This window comes from Ambystoma mexicanum, chromosome 6q (assembly GCF_040938575.1).
Source record: "Ambystoma mexicanum isolate Mex_15411 chromosome 6q, UKY_AmexF1_1, whole genome shotgun sequence".
NCBI classification, from domain to species: Eukaryota; Metazoa; Chordata; class Amphibia; order Caudata; family Ambystomatidae; genus Ambystoma; species Ambystoma mexicanum.
The window spans coordinates 1576248005-1576270119 of record NC_090937.1 but is presented as its reverse complement, the minus strand read 5'-3'; positions in this window follow the sequence as shown (position 1 = coordinate 1576270119).

Sequence of the window (22115 nt, the reverse complement as noted above, 5' to 3'; positions counted from 1 at the left end):
CCCGATTGAAGCATAGCATGTGACTCTGATGACAGAAATGTTCTTATAATGATTGCAAGAGTACAGCCAGTGGTTATAAAAGAAATATGAATTGACAGCCAAGTAGTAGGCCTGAGCAGTAGCCAAGCTGGGTGTGCACGTGGGTGGAAGTTAAAGACTTCGTAGTGGCGAGTAAGAAATTGACGCATTTTCCAAATGTTGAGATAGTAATAGGAGAAGCAGAGTTTGTGGTAGTGAGCAAATATTGCAGTTGGAGGCCAGTTCAATGCAACATACCGCTCCAATCCTTTTAAGGATGGGTCTTCCTAACCGCTTGCCTGACACCCCTGTTTTTTGCTTCTCTGAGTTTCAAGCTTCTCGCTGGAGCTGAATGTTGCCCCTGTAGTAATGATTATTCTGTAACATGCCTAAGTAAAGATGTGGCGGGTAAATCGACATATTGAATCACATGCAGAGTTTGTTGTCGATGTACTCCCTGAATAGCTGTGCCTTGGCCCGTTTATGGCATTCTCGAGGTTTAGGCCTTATCTGCCATGTGCTTCCTCTAAGAGCCGCAGAGAGTGCTGAAGGAGTGCTGATGCCTAGCGCTTCAGGCAAGTGTAGAGACAAGTCATACCTGAAGGGTATGCGATCAGTGTGTCCAGTGCTTGGCGTGCTGATGGAGGGCTATGGGATCAGTCTATGCAGTGCTGAGTGGTGCTGTGGAGTGCTGACGGAGTGCTGATGCCCAGATCTTCAGGGAGTGTAGAGAAAGGTCACACCTGAAAGCTATGGGATCAGTGAGTCCAGTGCTAGTGGAGTGCAGATGCCAAGAGCTTCAGGGGAGTGGAGAGAATGGTCATATCTGAAGGCTATGGGAACAATCTGTGCAGTGCTGTGAGGTGCTGTGGAGTGCTGATGGAGCGCTGATGCCCAGAGCTTCAGGGGAGTGTAGAGAAAGGTCACACCTGAAGGCTATGGGATCACTCTGTGCAGTGTTGATGGAGTGCTGATGCCCAGAGCTTCAGGGTAGTGTAGAGAAAGGTCACACCTGAAGGCTATGGGATCAGTCTGTGCAGTGCTCTGCGGTGCTGTGGAATGCTGATGGAGTAATGATGCCCAGAGCTTCAGGGGAGCGCAGAGAATAGTCACACCTGAAGACAATGGGATCAGTTTGTGCAGTGCTGTGAAGTGCTGTGGAGTGCTGATGGAGTGCTGATGCCCAGAGCTTCAGGGGAATGTAGAGAAAGGTCACACCTGAAGGCTATGGGATCAGTCTGTGCAGTGCTCTGCGGTGCTGTGGAATGCTGATGGAGTAATGATGCCCAGAGCTTCAGGGGAGCGTAGAGAAAGGTCACACCTGAAGGCAATGGGATCAGTTTGTGCAGTGCTGTGAAGTGCTGTGGAGTGCTGATGGAGTGCTGATGCCCAGAGCTTCAGGGGAGTGTAGAGAATGGTCACACCTGAAGGCTATGGGATCAGTCTGTGCGGTGCTGTGCGGTGCTGTGGAGTGCTGATGGAGCGCTGATGCGCAGAGCCTCAGGGGAGTGTAGAGGAAGGTCATACCTGAAGGCTATGGGATCAGTCTGTGCAGTGCTGATGGATTGCTAATGCCCAGAGTTTCAGGGGAGTGTAGAGAAAACTCATACCCGAAGGTTATGGGATCAGTCTGTGCAGTGCTGTGCGGTGCTGTGGAGTGCTGATGGAGCACCGATGCCCAGAGCTTCAGCGGGGTGTAGAGAAAGGTCAGACCTGAAGGCTATGGGATCAGTCTGTGCAGTGCTGACGGAGTGCTGATGCCCAGAGCTTCAGGGGAGTGTAGAGAAAGGTCACAGTTGAAGGCTATGGGATCAGTCTGTGCAGTGCTGTGAAGTGCTGTGGAGTGCTGATGGAGTGCTGATGCCCAGAGCTTCAGGGGAGTGTAGAGAAAGGTCATACCTGAAGGCTATGGGATCAGTCTGTGAAGTGCTGTGAAGTGCTGTGGAGTGCTGATGGAGTGCTGATGCCGAGAGCTTCAGGGGAGTGTAGAGAAAGGTCATACCTGAAGGCTATGGGATCAGTCTGTGCAGTGCTGTGCGGTGCTGTGGAGTGCTGATGGAGCACTGATGCCCTGAACTTCAGGGGAGTGTAGAGAAAGGTCACACCTGAAGGCTATGGTGCACGGATTGTCACGATTCAGTGAAAGGGAAAGGAACGGATTGCCTTTGATCAAAATGTGCCTCTCTGGACTGTCGGACGGTTTACCAAATAACCATGTTTCCTCTGCGTTGTTCACTTGAGATAAAATACTCATAGTAGATGACTGTTATAGTTGAATAGCATCCCAGCTTAAGAGTTGGTCTGCAGTCAGTTAGTTGTTTCTGCCCATGGTGTTTCCACCGGCTGACCCTATAGTTTATTATTCTAGTCCAAACCTTTCTTCAGCAAATTGGCGCATATTATAGGTTTATGTTAGCGCTCTTACTTGGGGCAGTATTTCATGTGTTTGCCAAAATGAAAAGAAGAGGCTGGCAGCATAGCACCCATTATACCCAACATGCCAGTTTCATCATTATTTAAATGTTACTGTTTTCTGCAGCACCTGGATACGACCTAAAGTAATATATCACCACGTGACAGCTAGACAGGTGTTCCTAAAACTTCACATGAGATTATCTGCATTTTTAATTACAACCTAAGCCCTTTCTACAGTATGTTGCATGATGGCTTGGGATGCAGTTTGGTGCAACACAATTGCTTCTCAGCCTGACATATCTGTCATGATCTCTGCTTCCAAAAGATCAGGACTTGCCCGACTCTCTTGGAAGCAGACCCATAACCCAGGTTCCGAGTGCCAACCAGTCCCAATTGGGACCTTTTGGACCCAGTCCTGGCGCCAGTGGCACCAGGCTCATAAATATGCCCAGTCCCAGCGCTGGAAGCGCCGGGCTCATAATGCTTGGGTGGACTTACCTGCAGCAGAACATGCTGCTTACTTACCTGCCAGTTGAACCCCTGATCCTCTTCTGTTTGGGACTACTTTTCCTGTTGGGTGGGGCAGGAGCCACTCCCTAGGTTCAGAACACTGGAACTCTTCTGGAAAGCAGGAACTCTTTTCTTACCTAGGCGTGGCTGTGGAAGGAGACACCTAAGCACTACAGGAGGCTATTTAAACCACACCCGATGGATGAATCTTGCTTTGTGTTATTCTGCATTCTCTGCAGCAGAACGCTCATCGTGTCTTCTGCTTCTGATCCTGGGCCTAAGGGAACAAAGGCTTACCATCCTGGAATCCAGTCTTCAGCAGCACCTGTAAAGACAAAGAAAGAACAGGTTAGCACTACGGTCTTCAGTGGCAGCGCATCTCTTACCTGGTCCATCGGCTGTCACCAACACCTCGCGCAGCATTCCGGCATCTGAAAGACAAAGGCTTACCTACTCTTCGCATGCTCCGGAGGTCTTCGCACTGCATTCCGGCATCTGAAAGACAAAAGCTTACCAGCTCTTCGCACGCTCCGGAGGCCTTCGGCGCTGCATCCCGCATCTGAAAGACAAAAGAAGGTGCGTTTAAAGACATTGGGCAACTTTTTTACTCACGTGCCATTACTCCTTCCCACGCTGAATCCAGTGGGTATTCCAGCACCCTTCAGCTTCTCTAAAGCTCCGAACTTGTACCTGCAAGATAAAAGGGACAGTTAGTGCGCATCGTGAAGCAGGCTACAAGCGCTTACTTACATGCTTCCAGGCGCTTCTATTCCTCACGCGGGTTCGATCCTCAACTCTCATCAGCCCGCCATCCGCCATCGCCGTAACCCTGCAAAACAAGAGATATCATTACAAAAGACTTTTAAGACATTTGAAGTGCCCAGAACTTACCGTTCGTGCAGTTAACGACGGACAGCAGTCCTCTGAGGTCAAGAGGCCTGCACCCTTATCCAGTGAAGAAACTGGTTACGGCACCCTGCCCCGAGGCAGATGGAGAGCTCGGCGTTCACTTACCTAAGGTGAGGGTGTTAACCTTTGGGGTTCTACAGGCGAAGAGAAAGGGAAGAGGAGAGAGGCACCCAATAACCCCAGTTCATTAATCCCATATTTTCTATCTGCAGACATCTTACTCTTCGAGTCAGACATACAGTGCACAGAGGTCCAGCCCAAAGAGCCAACCGTGTGTTACACATCACCTTTGAAGATACGGCATTCACCCAGTCAAGACCGGCGCCTCTGCGGGAATCAGGTGAGCGTTACAGAACACAAAGCCTACCGCAAAACTCCCACCCAGGCGCTATGGAAACCTCGGATACCGACCAGCTAGCCCAGTTACTTGGGGAACTAAGAGCAGAAGTGCATGCAGCCCGTCAGGAAACGAATGCTCTAAGAAGGGAACTGATTATTTCCAAGGAGCGAACAGACGATCTCGCTAGACAATTGCTACAGTCACAAGCCGGACAAACTCCGTTACCCGCATCAGGGGCAAATCTTCCTTCAACATCCTCTACGAACCCAGTGCAGATCAACCTACCTGGGAATGTACCTCTGGCTCCGCCCGAACGATTTTCTGGTGACCCAAAGAGGTTTGCAGTATTTATTAATCAGTGCCGGTTGCACTTCTTATGCCGGCCAGCAGCCTTTCCAACTGATCAAGCTAAGGTAGCTTTCGTGCTTTCGTACCTTAGTGGCAATGCGGCAGACTGGTCGATCCCTCTAGTTAATCAAGATGATCCGGTTCTCCATGATTTTCAAGCTTTTCAGCTCAGTATGGAAAAACTGTTTGCAAGACATTCACAGGGGCAGGCCTTGGACAATGAGCTCCTTTCATTGCGACAGGGTAATGAAGACCTTTTGGCTTATATTGCGTCTTTCAACAGACTTATAGTGGAAACTCGATGGCCTGAGGACCAAAGGATTACGCTGTTTTATAGAGGTCTACGTGGAGAGCTCAAAGATGTGTTAGCCCAAGTAGTGAATCCCCCGCAAGACTGTTCGAACTATATTGACTTAGTTGTTCAAATTGACCACAGACTGCAGAACAGGAAGGCCGATCGTTCCAAGTTTGATGCTCGAGTATTTTCCAAACCACCAACTCCTACCAAAGGAGTAGACTCCGGGGAACCCATGCAAATAGGGGGCCTGAAAGGACCACTAACACAAAAGGAGCGGGAAAGGAGAAAACAGCTGCAATTATGCCTCTATTGCGGAAACTCGGGGCACTTTCTTCGAGACTGTCCGGTGAAACCAGCCAAGAAGGCAGTAGGAGCTGCAGTTACCAGGGTCACAAACTCTGAGCAGGGAAACAACCTCGCCCGACAAGAATAGAGGTCCTCTTGCTGAGCGTTAAAACCAGTTCTGTGACCTCGCATTTCGTGATACCTATGGTCCTCATTAGCCCTGAACATCCGGATCGATTACATGCGATTGAAGCTTACGTCGACAGCGGTGCCATCGGCAATTATGTGGATCATAAAATGGTTTTGAGGATGAATCTGACTCTTTGTCCAAAGGCTGTAAAGGACGTCTTTACTACGGTGGATGGTACGGAGCAGTAACGCATACCACCCAAGAAGTGACGCTAGTAAGTCAAGATGGACACCATGAGAAGATCGTGTTCGATGTGATCAAGGCCCCTCAGTTCCAGATTATTCTAGGAATTCCTTGGTTAGAGAAGCACAATCCTCAGATCGATTGGCGAGCAAGAACGGTCAGTTTCCAGAATGTGTCTCTACTTGTCACCCTCGACCCGGTGTTGCACTGGCAGCAATTTCCTCGGAGGCTCCCCAGTTACCTCCTGAATACCTAGAATTCCAAGATGTTTTCCGGAAGGATCAGGCTAACTCTCTACCTCCTCATAGGTCTTATGACTGCCAGATAGACCTGATACCTGGATCTACTCCTCCTTGTAGTAGAATTTATGCCCTCACCGAGCCTGAGAATCTTCACCTCCGACAATACCTGGATCAATACCTAGCGAATGGGTTTATTCGTCCTTCCAAGTCCCCTGCTTCCTCAGCTTTGTTCTTAGTTCCAAAAAAAGAAGGGGACCTTAGAACTTGTATAGATTATCGCGCCCTGAACCAGATCACCGTTAAGAATAGATATCCGTTACCTTTGATCCCTGAACTCCTGGACCAAGTCAGAAAAGCATGCATATATACAAAGCTGGATCTTAGAGGAGCCTACCACTTGGTACGAGTAAAAGAGGGCGATGAATGGAAGACGGCCTTCCGCACCAAGTATGGGCTATTTGAATATCAGGTCATGCCCTTCGGACTTTGCAATGCCCCGGCCGCCTTTCAATATTTTATGAACGATGTCCTCAGAGAGCTCATAGATGTGTGTGTTGTTGTTTACATTGACGACATCCTCGTTTATTCTTCATCGGAAACTGAACATCGGAAACACGTGAAAATGGTCCTCGAGAGATTGCGTCAACACAAACTTTTCGCTAAGTTGGAAAAATGTGTTTTCAACGTGACTGAAGTTGAATTCTTGGGATTCATATTATCACCTAGCGGAGTGCGTATGGATTCAAAGAAGGTCGATGCAATTCTCAAATGGCCATCGCCATCCTCCGTAAAAGGTGTTCAAAGCATGTTAGGCTTCGCTAACTTTTACCGCAGGTTTATCCCCGAATTCTCTCGAATAGTCCAGCCCATCACCGCCTTGTTAAAGAAAAACAAACGTTTTGAATGGTCTACCGAGGCGGAACAAGCTTTCCAGAATTTGAAGACTAGATTTATCTCTGCACCGATCTTAAAACATCCTCGCCCAGAACTCCCCTACATCGTTGAAACTGATGCTTCGAGCCTTGCCATGGGGGCAGTTCTATCACAAAAGGACCCAGTAACCAATCAGTTGCATCCCGTGGCATTTTGGTCCCGCAAATTCTTGCCTCCTGAAATCAATTACACTATTACTGATAAGGAACTTCTAGCTATCAAGTCCGCCTTTAAGGCTTGGCGGCATTATCTTCTGGGGGCCCGACACACCGTTACTGTGATTACAGATCACCGAAACCTGCAATACTTGAAAACCGCAAAAGCTCAATCCTCTAGGCAACTCCGTTGGGCACTATTCTTTGCCGAGTTTGACTTCATAATTACCTATCGATCTGTTACAAAAAACGGTAAAGCTGATGCCCTTTCTCGGATGGGAGTGGAAGAACATTTGATCAATCCTAAACCTGTACCTATCATTCCCGAACAAAGAATTCTAGGTGTAATCGCCACACAAACCATAGAGGAAGTTAAGGATAAAGCCAGGCTGCTGGTAACTCCAGCAGACATACAGAATTGGCATCTGCAGGGAAAGGACTTTACGGTGAAGGACAACCTATTATATTTCCAAGAACGGTTATACCTGCCCAGCACAGATTTACAGAAAAAGGTAATCTCTTGTTATCACGATTCTTTAATGGAATGACATCCCGGTATGACCAAGACCTCGGAAAAGATCAAGCGCTACTTCTGGTGGCCGCCTTGGAAAAAAGATGTCAGAGACTTTATAATGTCCTGTGGAGTATGCGCCCAAAACAAGAGTCAAAAGGAAAAACCAGCGGGCCTCTTACGCCCTATTGACATCCCGCCTCGCCCTTGGCATACGCTTTCTATGGACTTCATCACCGATCTACCTCCATGCTCCGGATACAATACGATCCTAGTAATCGTGGACCTATTCTCCAAGATGGCGCATTTCATTCCACTCAAAGGCTTACCAACAGCAGCAACTCTGGCCCGAGAATTTCTCGAAAACATCGTCCGACTGCACGGTTTTCCTTCAGTTCTAATTTCGGATCGAGGTAGTCAATTTATTTCTCATTTTTGGCGAAGTTGCTGTCGGTCAGCTCAAATTGATGTGAGACTTTCGATCAGCCACCACCCTCAAACCGACGGACAAACCGAGAGGACCAATAAAACTCTGGAACAGTATTTGCGCTGCATGCTACAACAAACTGAAAAAACTTGGAAAGATATCCTTTGGATAGCCGAATATGCCTACAATAACTCTGTCCACTCGGGAACTGGGAAGACCCCGTTTTTTCTTTTATACGGTAGTCACCCTCGAACCTCGGAGTTGGATCCACTCCAAGATCTTGGAACACCAGCAGTAGACCACCTGCATTCTACAATCACCCAAGCCTTTAAGGAAGCCGTTTCTCACCTTCAAAGGGCTAAAGAACAATACAAGAAAGGAGCAGACCAACATCGGAAGGAAGCCCCCCAATATCAAGTAGGAGATCAAGTCTGGTTATCCACCAAATATCTACCTCTAAAAGGACCAGGCACATTCAACCCAAGATACCTTGGTCCCTATTCCATCACTACCATACTAAATCCAGTAGCGGTCAAGTTGAACTTGCCCCCTCACATGAAGATACATCCGGTCTTCCACGTCTCTCTATTAAAACCCGTGCAACCTCAAACCCGACTAACTACATCTCCAAAACCTATTCTAGTTGATGGAGAACTCGAGTTTGAAGTCAAAAGCATCCTGGATTCCAAGATCTCCAAATCTAAACTATTTTACCTGATTGACTGGAAAGGCTACGGTCCCCAAGAAAGATCCTGGGAACCTGCAGAATATGTCCACGCGCCTCGTCTAATCAAAAGATTTCATCGAACATTTCCTAACAAGCCCAAACCCCCGGAGAAGCCCGGTTTGGGAGGGGCCTTGAGGGGGGGTGCTGTCATGATCTCTGCTTCCAAAAGATCAGGACTTGCCCGACTCCCTTGGAAGCAGACCCATAACCCCGGTTCCGAGTGCCAGCCAGTCCCAATTGGGACCTTTTGGACCCTGTCCTGGCGCCAGTGGCACCAGGCTCATAAAGATGCCCAGTCCCAGCGCTGGAAGCGCCGGGCTCATAATGCTTGGGTGGACTTACCTGCAGCAGACCATGCTGCTTACTTACCTGCCAGTTGAACCCCTGATGCTCTTCTGTTTGGGACTACTTTTCCTGTTGGGTGGGGCAGGAGCCACTCCCTAGGTTCAGAACACTGGAACTCTTCTGGAAAGCAGGAACTCTTTTCTTACCTAGGCGTGGCTGTGGAAGGAGACACCTAAGCACTACAGGAGGCTATTTAAACCACACCCGATGGATGAATCTTGCTTTGTGTTATTCTGCATTCTCTGCAGCAGAACGCTCATCGTGTCTTCTGCTTCTGATCCTGGGCCTAAGGGAACAAAGGCTTACCATCCTGGAATCCAGTCTTCAGCAGCACCTGTAAAGACAAAGAAAGAACAGGTTAGCACTACGGTCTTCAGTGGCAGCGCATCTCTTACCTGGTCCATCGGCTGTCACCAACGCCTCGCGCAGCATTCCGGCATCTGAAAGACAAAGGCTTACCTACTCTTCGCATGCTCCGGAGGTCTTCGCACTGCATTCCGGCATCTGAAAGACAAAAGTTTACCAGCTCTTCGCACGCTCCGGAGGCCTTCGGCGCTGCATCCCGCATCTGAAAGACAAAAGAAGGTGCGTTTAAAGACATTGGGCAACTTTTTTACTCACGTGCCATTACTCCTTCCCACGCCGAATCCAGTGGGTATTCCAGCACCCTTCAGCTTCTCTAAAGCTCCGAACTTGTACCTGCAAGATAAAAGGGACAGTTAGTGCGCATCGTGAAGCAGGCTACAAGCGCTTACTTACGTGCTTCCAGGCGCTTCTATTCCTCACACGGGTTCGATCCTCAACTCTCATCAGCCCGCCATCCGCCATCGCCGGAACCCTGCAAAACAAGAGATATCATTACAAAAGACTTTTAAGACATTTGAAGTGCCCAGAACTTACCGTTCGTGCAGTTAACGACGGACAGCAGTCCTCTGAGGTCAAGAGGCCTGCACCCTTATCCAGTGAAGAAACTGGTTACGGCACCCTGCCCCGAGGCAGATGGAGAGCTCGGCGTTCACTTACCTAAGGTGAGGGCGTTAACCTTTGGGGTTCTACAGGAGAATAGAAAGGGAAGAGGAGAGAGGCACCCAATAACCCCAGTTCATTAATCCCATATTTTCTATCTGCAGACATCTTACTCTTTGAGTCAGACATACAGTGCACAGAGGTCCAGCCCAAAGAGCCAACCGTGTGTTACACATCACCTTTGAAGATACGGCATTCACCCAGTCAAGACCGGCGCCTCTGCGGGAATCAGGTGAGCGTTACAATATCATACACCTAAATCATCACACATAGAATCTCTAAGGATGTCTGTGCACTAGGAACTTGGCATGCACATAACTCTGCAACTCCAAAACTCAGTGAGGCTCTCCTTCAACAGGAGAAACATTAACTCGGTCAAAGAGAAGCTTCTTGGCCTCTCTGGACCCAGGTGAAGGAAAAGATGTTCCATATTATTATTATGCTATTTGGGCGTGGGCCTAGCTTCGAGAAGCAACAGAGCGCTTTACAGAGGTAACAACAGAACAGAAATACAGCGTGGGTAGGATACAGAGGGGCACAGAGGAGGGCTTCAGCTGTACGGGTGCCGGGGGAGAGAGGCATTCGGCCTCTAGCCACTCGGCACACGGGAGGTGACGTGAGGTCCTGGTTCCATACATTTTTTCCTCACATCTAAATCCTGAGGCTTTCTAAATGAGCATATATGGTACATGTTTAAAAACACTTTACTGTGAGCCTGGGAGCAGTGAAAGATTTAATGAGCACCAAGTTCCGTGTGCATGTTTTACCTGGTGCTTGGAGCATACAGGCCTTTTTTATCACATACATACTTGTCAAATATACATGTCTGTGATCAATTTAAAGTTCCCAAAGTGATCCTTCATTTAATGGAAAGCAGCCAGGAACTGTGACTCGCGCTACATGTCTACAATTGAGTATTTTGAAAGTGTACATTTGGAATGCACAACAATGTCCATCTTGCAATAATAATCTTCTAATAGAAAATAATGCATCTGGTTATTCTAGGTTTTGATAACATGCTTCGCTCAGTAAAAAAAAGTCTTACGCTCTTATTGTGACTACAACATATTCTGGAAGTGATCACAACAAATGAACATTGTGAACATTTAAAAAGAGCAAGTTTACAACATTAGTACACAGAAATAATTTCCTTTTCAGAAATAGCTTCTATTGAAGAGAATACACACTATTCTGTCTCTCTAATTGTCCTTCATTCTTGAAAAGGGTTGGGCTCAAGTTAAAACCTGTTTCGATAATAACAGAGAGAAGAAACCCAAAGGCAATTGAAGACTGTGTAGCCTGGTCCTCATATGCCCAGCTAAGTCTTACTAAGTCTGTCAGAACACACCCCACCCAACGCCAATCCACATCCGCCTGTCCACATCCCACTCACCTACCCCCATATGGACAATAAACACTTACGGTGATGGCGACTCACCCTTGGACCCACCTGATAACAATGTGTGTCACCAGATACGAGGCCGGTCCACATTTTAGCAGATGCATCCGTCTCTTCTACTCTAATTCTAGTTTTGACGATAAAAGAGCACACACGCTTCTAGATATCTTTGTTTTTCCCCTGATTGTGCTGCCGACAGCAACCGCTGGGGTGGCTCTAGCAAGCCTTCATTTGACACTGTGACTCTCACCCACCGGGAGAGTGAGATATAGAGAAATAGAATGAGACAGAGATAGACAGAAAGAGAGATACGAGAGGAAAGGGAGAGAGATATACAGAAACAGAGAGAGAGGGAGAAAAAGAGAGATAGCGAGAAAGAGAGAGATAGAGAGAGAAAGAGAGAGGGGGTAGAGAGAGTTTCTTTCTCATCTGGAGCAAGGGAAGCATGCACTATTTCTCTATCCACTGCTTCTTTTTAACTTCCCAGCTTGTTCAGACAATTGTCTTACCCTGATGGGATGTCCTCAACAGGACTCACAGGCTTCACTTAATATTGGTTCCCTGTATTTTGCTTTCTTCTCCACTTTTGGAACTATTTGCTTCTTATCAGCATAGCAGGAGTTGGCCAGTTGCAGGCTCTTCTGGCTAATGTGTGCCTGGGTCAAATGCTCTAAGTGTCGTTAGATTTGGTGGACATTGTATATATGTGAAGACTGGGTGCATATTTTCTTCTGATATGGGCCACGGTGGCAACAGCGGGCTGCGAGCAGGCAAACAGGCAAACAGGCAAACAGTTGTACAGCTTTGCCACTTACATGCTTCCCGAGTGGGCTACCATGGTCTACGGTTAATGACGCAGCATGAAGACTGGTCACGTGGGCCCTTCTCGATCAAGGCCTCTGTTACACAGCCAGGGATGTTGGGAGCTGGTGGTGCTCCACCCTTTTTCATTTTTGGGTGTGTGCTGTGTTTGCTCCTTCTACTGCCTGGCTGGAAGTGGGTAGCTGGCAGGATCTAGTGTTGCTGCTTTGGGAAGATGACTCAAAGAGGAATTCATAAGAATATTTGCAAAATCAGTGATGACCAGATGTATTATTATATGAGTCCTACTGAGCGCATTATCGGGTCTCAGGGCAGCTGGACAAACCCCAAACGTTTCTGCTCAAGTGCCTAAAATGCACTGATAACTAAACTGAGCTTGGATGAATCTGTGTGAGACTGTCGTGCAATGTTTGCAATGCTAGAATGGTAAACAGAGAAGACGGATGCAAATGAGCTCTGGGCACTTGCAGTAAATGAAGCCTTTGCAGGTGTTGAGCTGCTGAACTGGAAGGCCCGCAGCACCTGAAGATAAGTCTCATCAATTCTCTACACATTTCACTGAGATGCTTGACCCTAGTTCTTGATCTGGATGATTGCAAAGGCTGGACATTGTTCTCTTGATGTATTGTTTTCATGTAATGTCAGGAGCCAGCTTTGTTGAAAGGGAGGCTGGGAGTTCAATTCCATAGGGTTAGAAAAAGTTGACTGGACATGTCAAGGAACTGTGACATGTCATGGCACAGTGCTACTTCTATGTAGGGTGGCTGCTTTTCTTTACTGGTGAAATGCTTCCTTTGTGCAGCTGATCAGTGTTCCGACCCTTTCATCAGCAATCAGGCGTTGGCACCATTGTTCAGCAGATCAGTGTTCAGTCCCTTAGAGCAGCAATCAAGGGTTGGAACTTGTGACATTGTGGTCTGTGGAAGACATGCACGGTAATTTTGCATTAGGAAGAGATGCATGAAAAGTCACTTAAGATGTGGCCCAACTTTCAGCAATCATGTGTTGGCACCTTTGTGCAGCAGATCAGTGTTCAGTCCCTTCGATCAGCAACCAGGGGTTGGCACCTTTGTGCAGCAGATCAATGTTCAGTACCTTTGATCAGCAATCAGGGGCTGGCACCTTTGTGCAGCAGATTAATGTTCAGTACTTTTGATCAGCAATCAGGGGCTGGCACCTTTGTACAGCAGATCAGTGTTCAGTCCCTCTGATCAGCAATCTGGGGCTGGCACCTTTGTGCAGCAGATCAATGTTCAGTACCTTTGATCAGCAATCAGGGGCTGGCACCTTTGTGCAGCTGTTCAGTGTTCAGTCCCTTTGATTACCAATCAGGGGTTGGCACCTTTGTGCAGCAGATCAATGTTCAGTACCTTTGATCAGCAATCAGGGGCTGGCACCTTTGTGCAGCAGATCAGTGTTCAGTCCCTCTGATTAGCATTCAGGGGCTTGCACCTTTGTACAGCAGATCAGTGTTCAGTACCTTTGATCAGCAATCAGGCGTTGACACCTTTGTGCGGCAGATCAGTGTTCAGTCACTTTTGATCAGCAATTAGGGTTTGGAACTTGTGACACTGTGGTCTGTTGAAGGCATGCATGGTAGTTTGCATTAGGAAGAGATGCATTAAAAGTCTCTTAAGAGGTGGTCCAACTTTCAGCGGGATTACTTTTGTTTTTAGTTTCAAAATTGTTTACCATATGCGAGGCAAGTTGCTTTTTTATGTCTACATCATTAAAACGGAGTGCAATTTCTTTGGAAAGGTTTTTAAGAATTCCTTTAAGGAGAACTGTCTTTGCAAACAGTTAGGTTATGGTTGCTCATTTTATGGCCACCAGATATTCTGAACTACAATTCGCTTGATCCCTCATTGATGACTATGCTAGGCAAGGATCATGGTAGTTGATGTCCAAAATATATGAAGAGCCACATAACAAGTAACCAAGACCTAGCTGACAATAATTAATGCATAAACAATCCATGCTTTCTAGAGTATGTGTCATCCCTTAATGATGGAATAGGACAGCAGGTGAAAATACTTAAAAACAACAAATCTAATTACAATTAATAATAATATCATGCTATTATAATGTTCTTCATTACTGATGCTGTCTGAGTGAAGGTGCTGTCATAATAGATGTTATCATTATCCTTTGCAATGTGTGGATAACTGTGGTGTCTTGCTCTTCCTGGTTGACTGAGCTGTGACGTCACTTTAGAATGTGGTGTGAGTGCAGAGAATGTTTGGATGTAAAAGAGGTTCCGCACCGAGGCAGTTGGAGCTGAGAGCCTGGGTGGTGGGAGCCTGTGGGCCCAACTCCTGTACCCCATTACTCTATCCCTGTACTGTTCCTGTGACCTGCACCTAATAAAGGAACTTCTTGAGGACTTGCCTCCTGACTCCAGCGTATCACCTCTTAACAATAACGCTCTTGTTCTAGGGATATTCATTTTGGAACCCATCAGTCCTACATAACTAGTATCTTCTTTTCTGCTACCACTTTGGTGCTCGGGATGTTTCGTTCCATTACTTCAGGAACAGAAGTATTGTGTTTGCTTGTCATGGAGCCCTGAATACCTTTACGCTCCTCCATTAGGCTCCAAGGATAGGACACTTACGTTTAAGCACATACCCCCCTGATAAACACAGATCGAAGCCTGAGAAAAGAACATGGGTCTTCCCGCCCGTCCCATCCAGTCCAGGTTTTCAGGATGATTAGATATTATATGTATTTACTGTTTTCAAATGTATTTTGCCTGGCTATCATGGAGATATTGAGTTCATTTGGGTCAGAGGAACCGAGTGAGGGCCTTGGTAAAAAAAAATAGGTATAACATTAGGTCAGTCAATTTGAATTTTACATGGATTCAGAAAAAAATGCATATTTATTTATTTATTTACATTTATATAGCACGCAAACAGCCCAGGGGCATTGAGGCGCTGTTACTTGTAAGAGCTTAGTTACAGAGGTACAGGAATGGTAGCAGTCGTTGGTACATTGTAGATACTACAGACAGAATAGGGTGGCAGATTTCTGTAATCCATATCAATGACGGTAGATAATTGTGATGGTGGAGACACAGAAGAAGTGGTGGCTAGTATACTCATGCAAAAGGCCATGGCCGTATCTCAGGAAGAATGGGAACGAGAAATGGAAAAGGATGTGCTGCTTTCGAAGATTGAGAAAATGATTTAGTAAGGGTAACCAGAAAGGAAAGTTTGGGCCATTTTGGGAAGTGAAGGATGACTTGCTAATGGAAGGCAAGGTGTTGGCGAGAGGACATTTGTAAGTGCCACCGGAGTCATCCAGGTATTACAGGTGCAAAGCAGAACGTTAGAGACAGGTATTAGTGGCCAGGAATGCATGTATTTCTTGAAAGGTTAGTTAGGAATTGCTGGCCATGGTCCAATTCAGACAAGGGCAATTAACATTTTCAAGCAAGAGGATGGTCTTGTGGATCCACTGGAAGGAGTGTGGGTGTGGTTAGGCATTGACATATTGTGTCCCTACCTTGTGTTTGGAGATGTATTATGGTCATGATGGCTTGAAGTTTAAATAGCAACACACATGCAGCCATACAATGTGATTACGTTTTTGGAAAAAATATTCAAAAGGGAAGGATACCCTAAGGTGATGTTAAGTGATAATGGCTGACAATTTACAAGTAAGAAAATGGTACAGTATGCTAAACGGGTTTTAAATGTAGGCTTCTTTTTAATTATCATCCTGAATCTAGTGGACAGGTAGAGAGAATTAACCATTTAGTGGTGGATACAATAGCATTGGTCAGAGGATATGAAAAGGATATAGAGAAGGCATTGGAAGAAATTGTGTCAGGTCGTCTCCAAATAGGATAACATGTGTTTCTCTGATTAGGCTGATGCGAGGTATGATGTAAAATTCCATGTTGAATCCGCATTGGGTGAATTCTATGACAAAGGAAGATGTATGCAATGTGGAAAGGGTGAGAGAAAAATAAGAAGAATACCGAAAGTTGTTGCAAAAGGAAAGGGATAGTGTTGAGAGAGAAGGTGTTTATCAGTTTGGGGGATGTTTTAAGAGTGAGGAAGGGAAGATTGGTAGACAAAGGAATGCCAACATTTTCTGAGCCCATGACGGCTGTAGAAGTGTTTACAAAAGCAGTGAAAGTGGAAGATGGATTGATATGGAATGTCAACAGACTTTTTGTTGTAAGAACGTGATGGAGGAAAGGCCTAAGGAAACTGTAGTTATTGGAAATGGTAGAGGGAGACAATTAATTGTGTTGGGATGATGAAGTTTGGAAAGAAAAACCAGGGAAGGGAAGCAAGGTAATAGGACAGACATGTATATGAGAGCTGTGAATGAATAAAGAAAAGAAGCACCTGTTGCCTGTGAGATGAAGGGAAGAGTACGTCCAATGAGGTCTGCAAGACTACCTAATAGATATAAATATTTTAAATCAGTTGTCCTTTTAGAGCATGTTTAGTTATCACTAAGATCAGTCATAATAGAAGTGGGTTGTTGATATCAGGATAAATGTTTAGAATAAATGCTTTAAATGTAGAATGGTTTTTTTGGGATAAATGTTCATGTTAGGCAGTATATATCCTTCACAAATGTTCATGTTAGGTAGTATATATCCTTCACATTATATTTTAAATTGTCAACAAGGGGAAAGGGCATGTGGTATCTCATCATGTACGGAATAAAGAATGCAAGTGTAGTTGCTGGGAAAATTAGGGAACTCTGACGGATGGTTGGAGAGGAACTGAAGGTGGCGGCTGTGTGCTGCTGGGCTGTAACTAATAAACTTAATTAAAAGAAGTGACTGTTCACCCGTGTCGTGGGCACATCAGAAGTGGTCCGCTATTTATGCCGATGTCCATGGGGTCTCACCTGACTAGACAGTTTCTGGTAAAACTTGGCAGTGATGACTGATTTGGGATTTCCGGTGTCGAGCTCCGGCAATGGGCGTAGGCCTATGCCCCACGACATTGTACTTTGCTGATGAATGCTATTTTGTTGAAAACTGTACTGACCAGTGGCATCCACTGGCAACGAGCTAGCGGCCTTGCCCCTGTAACCTGGAATTGGCCTAATGTCCAGTGTCACCACATTTAATGTATCTGTGCAGTTCGATATAGTTCACATGAGCAGCAACACGTATTACCAGATACCAATAGAAGACGGGACTACTCTAACTCGAGTTGGCTTTGTTTTATTGTTTTAAGGAAAAATAATAAATACAAGGGACACATAATGACATCATAGTGAAATTATACACATTCTTTTTCTTCCATCTATGACTTCCTAATTTTCTTTTGTCAAGGAAGTCCTTTCCCACCCACCCCACTCCTGGTTCATTGATCCCTCCCATTTTCTTTATTGACAGTGTTTCCGTAAATTTCTTATTTAATGTACCACATGTTTTTTGGCTTGTGTTCTGCATCTTCAACATGAAGGACCTCATTTGACGCAACTAAAGCATTTTACTTTTTTGTACTCGCAAATACTTAGGCTTTGGTTCCTTTCTGTCTAGAAAAGTGGTCTTCAAACTTTTTTGTCCGTGGCCCCCCGGAGCAAAATTTGGGCAGGCCGGGACACCCCTAAAATGCCAAATGGACAGTATGTATGTATAATACAGAGAGGATTCTAAGCACGGACCCGGGGATCGAACCTGTACTGATTTGTGTCGTCTTGCTTCCAAGGTGAGCACGTTGCCACCTTGGAAGCTGTCCTCCTGGGCTGTCACCACTATTGCGTTCTGTTACTACACCATACTCCCAGTATAGTCCCTGGGCTCCTCCACCTGCTCCCATCACAGTCGCTGGGCTCCCTCATCCCACTCCTACCCAGTCCCTGGGCTCTCCCCACCCCATCAAACACCATGGGCTTACCCCACCCTGCTCCCACCACTATCCCATGGTTCCCCCCCTTCCTGCTCCCACCACAGTCCCTGGGCTCCTCCATCCCATTCCCAACACAGTCCGAGGGCCAGTGGCAGCTGGTGAATTTTTGAAGTGGAGTGGCATACCTATTTCCCCCAAAAATGCCTAAGCGACTGAATGCAGTGAGGGAGCCTGAACCAATCAAGGGAGGATCGGGGGGTTTTCCCCTGTGATTCTTTTTTTATATAAAGGTTTAAAATGTTGCATTGTAGAGCATACTTTAAAAAAAGAAATTGGTAAATAGCCAAACAGCTTGTATTTGGTGCTGGGGGGCACAGGGGTCATGCATGACATTTCTTTACTGGACATCTATGATAGATGTCCAGTAAAAAAAGACCATCCCTGTCCCCTGGGCCCCACTGGGCCTAACACAATCAACATGATTATTTGTGTATGCAAGGCATTGGGGTGCCAAGGGGGAAAGCATGGTATTTTTGTCTGGACATCTATGATAGAAATTCAGTGAAAACAATACCATCCCTGTTCCCTGGGCTCCAGAGCGCCTCAGAAGGAGAGCTGATTTTGGTAGGTGGGTAGGGGGATTGTGCAACAAAGGCATTTAGGCATGTTAAAATGCCTTTGTTGTGCAACCATCCTTCCCCCTCTATCCACCACTTGCCAAAATCAGCTCAACGCACCAAAACAAACACACACCACATTTGTACATCTATCACTCCATCATTCACACGAGCATCCATCACCATACACTCACTCATAACACAAACATATATGCATCCATACACATGTTTAAATAAAAAAAATGAACATAAACGTACCTGCATGTGGGTGCTGAAACGCCCTGCTCCAGGCTGCTCTGTCCGTATGTGCGAGGAGGCGCTGGAGATCCCACTTGCACATACAGACATGCAGTGCCACAGCCAGCATTTCCAATTAGCTCTGCAATGCTGGTGAAGCAAAACGCCCCAGCCTTGCATGGCTCAGTGAGCATGTGCGGCTGGGTCACTGAACTGAACTGTTAAAGGCAAATCGTGTTTCCCTTTGACAGTTCAGCCAGCCCAGGAGCACACCCTCAGCTGGAAAAAGCACCCGAGGGAGTGCTCATTGTTTCACTGGGCTGGCTCCTTAGCTCCTCCATAATGGGTGAGGGGGCCACTGGGTGGGCACCCCCTCACCATTATGGATGAGCCGCCAAGGTTCGAACTTGCCTATAGGGCAATAGGGCAATGCATGTATCAAAAATGCAAAATGCTAGTGTGGGCCATTTAAAATGGGCTACCTTTTTGGCCAATGTGGGCCAATTTGATGAGTTACTTGACTATGCAGTTACATTTTGACCATTGAGCAGTTAATTTTGACCATTGTTGCTGAATAAATATTCTTTAAATATCACAATTTACTTACACTTTAACACAAAGCACCCCCTTGGGTACTATTCAAACAGTCTGTGACTAAAGGAATGAATATCTATTTACAACTGCGGCCCATGCCATTTCTTCCAATCAAATAAAAAAAGAAAAAATAAATCTTTCATTTTTTTTTAGTTTTCATGCTGGCCTCTCACGGCCCCTCAAGGATTCGGCCGCGGTCCCCTGCGGGCCGCAATCCACAGTTTGAATACCGCTGCTAGCACCTGTCTTCTTTTCACAGGAAATATGCTAACTTGCATGCTCACGCTCATCACTAGCCTTCTTTTCCTTGGCGGCTTTAGCCAAGAGTTCAGTGTGTTCCACCTCCTTTTCTGTTGCAAGTGCCTCATCTAACATCGGGTTCTGGCACTCCCACTGTCGTTCCTGCGCTCGGTTACTTTTAGTATGTGTGGTTTTTTGGTTCTGTATCAACTCATCAGGAACCAATCTTGTCCCAAAACACCAAGATATGGTCAACTATCTTTTTGCCAACACATAGGGCCTGATTCACAGAAGCATTTTGGAAAGGTGCAATCCCATTGGAATACGCTCCAGGAATCAGGCCCATAGTCTTCTTCATTTCCTGGAATAGAAGTTGTGCAAATTGATTACACCATTAGCCTTCGGGATATCAAAGTTGCCCAACTATTTGAAAGCAGCCTTGTATTTATTGATGTCTCTCAGATCCAACTCTAGCGTGCTTTGTAGCGGTATCTATGGTATTAGTTTTGTCCGTCTGGGTTTAACACATGTGGAATGAAAGATATTTTCTTTCCCATTGTCAAGTCCTTGTAGACTACCACATTAAGGTAATTCTTCAAACATTCCTTCCACTCTGGCTGTTGAATAGTATGTTTATCTGTATCAGGCAAAAAACATTCCGTCGTCTGTACTACCAGGTTTTACATAGTTGAGCTGTGAAGTCAAGCCTTTCTGCAAATAATAGTTAACTACCACCAGACGGTGGCAGGAACTTGTCGCAGCTCTGCTAGATGCAGGCTGATATCACAATGTCTTCCTAATACCGATGTCCCAGTGCACAGAAGCTTCTCCCTGATGTACTGTCACGCCAGTTCCCCTGCATGTTGTTAGGGCAAGATTAGGAGTCTTTAAATGGTGCAGGCCACAACATTGCCTAATGTACCTAGCACCACCCCATGCCTCATCTACCCCTCGATTGCACCTGTCCCGCAATAATTTTGACAGCATGGACATTGGGGAAGAAGCAGCACACACAGATTGTGGAGAATAGAGAGTGTAATGGTTCTCTGGTGTTACCCAAAGTGTCTGTGAGCCTTGCAGTCGGTTCGGCACCCCGGTCGCTCTGCGGCGGCAGGGAATGCCCACTTTATACATACGACACGCAGCTGAGTTCAACGCACTCCGCCGCGTGCATGTACCCTTATAGGGGCAACACCACGGAGAGGGTTACAAGTAAGTCATCAGCTTCTATCTCAGAGTTAGTGACGTGAAACCGGCACCTTGAAGTTTGTTAACCGACCATTGAGGGGTGAGTGCTGGGAGGATTAGTCCTACTCAGGCCTCATATGAGGCCCTGCATGGCTGCAGCGAATCTTGAATCAAGCTATGTCCTGGTGGGCATTCATGGTAGTCCAGAGGCAGACTAGCTGTGAGCCACTTAGTATGAAGACCAGATATGCCTTATTTTACATTTGTACAGTCGCAATATAGTTCCAGTTACCGCTTAAATGTTTACATTTTGAGACCACCCACTGGCCACCTTGTTGCACTCCAGTTCAAACCCCCAACTGATACATTTAGACCACTCACATGCAAACACTCAACATTCTCCTGAGCTGTCTATTACTCCATGCACCAAAATTCCATCAGCATTCATAGATGGCCAGCAGGACAGCACATCATGTATTCTGCACAACACCACACTATGCCCAATTGGAGGGAAGGTGCCCCCCTGTGCAGTCTCTCCCCTACCATTCTAAAGCTGAGACCACCTGAGAAGCAGGCAGCATTCTGGGCAACCTCATTGTGCCATGCTACAACTAGGGCAAACTCAGCAGAGGAATAGTTGTGGCAGAATAAATGTGTGGATTGTCATCCATTAGGCAAGGACAATGTCAGACTAAAAAGCAATGGCAGAATTTCAATGATCACATTTTGTGTTTGATGGGGAAGATGATGGGATGCGTCCACCTCTTTTGTAGAACGCAGAGAGGCTGTTTAAGTACCACTTCTGATAAAACATGAAATCTAAAAAGCTGTATGAAATTGCATTCAGACCGGAATCCTAACTAATTTTAATTCAAATCTGGTATCAAAAGATATCCTTATTTAATTACCCTTTGGAACATTAAACTCAACCAAAAAAGAGGTGAAAAAGAAACACCAATACTGGTATGGGAATTAATTCTCTATTTCATTAAGTTTGATGACTTAAATATACAGAAAGAAAACAAAATCAATCTGGCAGACCTGTATACTGACACCACTGCGGAAATACATGTATTCACCATTTTGTATTCCAATTGTTTTTTTTCTTTGTTTCTTTATTTGTGGAAATAGATCCATTTCATTGTGGTCTTGAGGACTGTTCATTTATTTAAAACATTTTCTGCCGTTTTATTGTTCTTCATTTATTGGTTTGTGTCTATTTATTTATGCACCTTTCAAATTCTAAAAATGTTGAATTTTGTTGGATTCATTTTGTCAAGCATCATTGATTGTGTTTTCTTTCTGTATATTTAAGTCATCAAACTTAA